The sequence below is a fragment of the Arachis ipaensis genome, chromosome B08, assembly GCF_000816755.2.
Source record: "Arachis ipaensis cultivar K30076 chromosome B08, Araip1.1, whole genome shotgun sequence".
In the NCBI taxonomy this organism is placed as follows: Eukaryota; Viridiplantae; Streptophyta; class Magnoliopsida; order Fabales; family Fabaceae; genus Arachis; species Arachis ipaensis.
Window position 1 is genome coordinate 125,433,069 of NC_029792.2, and position 2,861 is coordinate 125,435,929.

At 36.9% G+C, this 2,861-nt stretch overlaps 1 long non-coding RNA gene across 1 annotated transcript; it reads left to right on the forward strand.

Annotated features, from left to right (window-relative positions):
* On the forward strand, positions 959–1,722 carry LOC107614310. Its single transcript, XR_001614385.2, has 2 exons — positions 959–1,016; positions 1,506–1,722. It is a non-coding gene; the product is annotated as an uncharacterized LOC107614310 (long non-coding RNA).

Below are 2,861 nucleotides of genomic sequence, written 5' to 3' on the forward strand. Positions count from 1 at the left end.
ATCACTTGTATGGATCAAATTAGTCATGTTAGTTGTATGGTAAATTATGTCTATAATCTTAATTATTAAACTACCCTTTAGCTTTTCTAATCTGTTCTCATTATGTTCTTCCTATAATATATCTTAAATCATGTAGCCAAAACAGAAAATTAAAGGGGATCTTGATCATGGTAAGAGGATATTGCAGTGCTCTTAACAAAATCCAACCTGGTGCCATACCCAAGGTATGTTTATTCTATTCTGTTTTCCATGGAATCAGTCATATTCTATGCTCATCTGGTTTCACGTTGTTCTTGTTGATTATCACGACTAATTGTTGGACTTGAACTGGTTTATTAGGTGGTTGAAGCCCCCAGTGATGTTGATGTTCTTTCCGATGGGAAAGCACTATCTGTGTATCAATACTTTGAAAATGTGAGGAACTTTCTTGTTGCTCTTGAGAGATTGGGGCTTCCCACTTTTGAAACTTCTGATTTGAAACAGGTGATTATTACTTTTTTTTATTATTATAAAAGAAATGATAAATGAAAGTATTATAAAAGAGATTGGGGCTTTCCACTTTTATTATTATTATTATTATTATTACTTAGCTGGTGGAAGAGGCATGAATTCAATTAGCAGCTTGCTAAGTGGTATTTACTAGTTTCCTCACTCTCTGATATTCTAATAACAATTAATATATTCTATACTCCCCGCATCATGCAAATTTTCTCATTGGGTAAGTTTGTGCCTTGCCTCACTTCAATGCCGTGTGTGAGTTAATCTTGGGTTTTTACTACATATTCTGCAAATGTTGATATTGCTTACTGATTGCTATGGTGAAAAGTGTATATTAGAAAAGATGTTTGTCACAGTTCCACACGTTTTTCTTTTTAATTTTTTTCACTTTCTCATTATTTTGAGCTGCTGTTATCCATGCATATCCCTATGTTTTGCAGGACCCACTGGTTACGAAGGGACCAAGATTGGTTCCATTGCTTGGCATAGATGTTTGGGAGCATGCATATTACTTACAGGTAAAATTTCGGGCTTGGTAGTTAACTGGTGATGGCATGATTGTTGTAATGACATTATTGAAGGCCTGTTTTTCTTTTCAGTGTGATGGTTATGATTTACGAAATGTTGTGTTAGCAGAATTTTCAAAGTTTCAAAGATTTCAAAATACCTTTCCTTGTATAAAAGTTGTTATTATCATTTTCCTTATGTGCTGATAAGTGGCTGAGAAAATTTGCTTCCTTTCTTAATATATTCTTGATGATTTTATTGATTGAGATGTCTCTTCATTATAAGATGAAATTAAATAAGTAAATGACCCTTTTCTCATAGGAAGCTAGAGCTTTACTAGGAAGCCTTGAATATCAGAAGAGTAATTTTGAAGCTACACTTCATGTATTTGAAGGAATAGACATTGCTGCTGTTGCTCCAAAGATGAAAATTTCTATATCACTTATTCCTGTTGCACTTTATTCTCTTTTATTATGTTTTCAAATTATATTTTGTTGTAGGAATTGAATCAAGAGAGTGAGATTTCATCGCCAAAAGAGTTAGGAAGTAGGTCTTCTGGAGCAAGCAATAGAGCAGCATGAAATATGATGGAGATTTTATGTATTAAGAGTTACATGTTATGACATTTATAGTTGAAAAATTATGTTATGTTTGATACTTTGTATAAGAGTTATTACTTTTGATTTTCAATACTAAAAAATCATATATTATGTTTAATACTTTGTTTATGAGTTATATAATATTTTGTTTATGGATTATGATTTCTAATAATAAATATTATTTGTTTAACACGATAAAAACGAGGGTAAAAAATTGTATTTTTAAACGATAAAAAAAAGTGTCACTATTAGGGTTAAAACAGCGGTTTAAAAATGACATTTTAACCAACCAAAAGCCATTCTGTAAGGGTAAAAATGGCGGTTCAAAAAATGCTGTTTTAACCGACTGAAATGCCACTATTAGGGTAAAAACGGCGGTTCAAAAAGGTAATTTTAACCGACTAAAATGCCATTCTGTGAGGGTAATAATGGCGGTTTAAACTGCCATTTTAACTAACCCTTAAACCGCCATTTTAACCCAGCAGAAAATCACCGTAATAACCAAAATGGCGCTCTGAATTACAGCTTTTTTGAAACCGCCGTACTTGGTAATAATGGTGTAACGACCCAATCCTCTCTTTGTGAGTCTAACCAAAAGTGAGAGATTAACACAAAAGCTAGGCTGATACAAAAAACTATCAAAAGGCACAACCGCAGCTCCCAGGCCTCAGCTATCATCGTCAGAGGAGATCACAACCACATCAGAACACTCCTCAGGGTCCTCGTCCTCATCATCGGAAATCTCTATAATCTCAGGAGGGGCGCTGGCACTCGTGCTACTGGTTTAACCAGCACTCGCCGGTCCACTAATAGAGGCGATAAGTGGCTCCTCAGAAGATGGCTCGGATGAAGATACTGAGATCTGCTCCACTGGGATGTCCTCCTCCGGTACAGGCTCTGGAAAATGCTCCTCCATGGGCTCAGGCTCAGGGTCCGCCTGATCCGCAGGCTGATCGGGATGCTGGTGAGGCATCGGCCCATCATGAAACGGGTGAAAGGGAGCATCTGGGTGGAGCCACTGCAGTGGGAACTCATAGGGCATGTCGGGGTTAAACTGTGGAGTGTCAATCGGGTGATGGAAAGGATGATCACGCAGAATGTACATACGAGTCCTAATCTCCGCAGCTACTACATAAAACCTATGCTGTACAATATCCTCGTATATATAGGGAGGGTCCATCTCGTAAAATATAACTCCGGTCTCCATCTGAAGGGGAGGAAGAGAAGGGGTAAGAACTGGGGGGTTCTTAGTAGGGT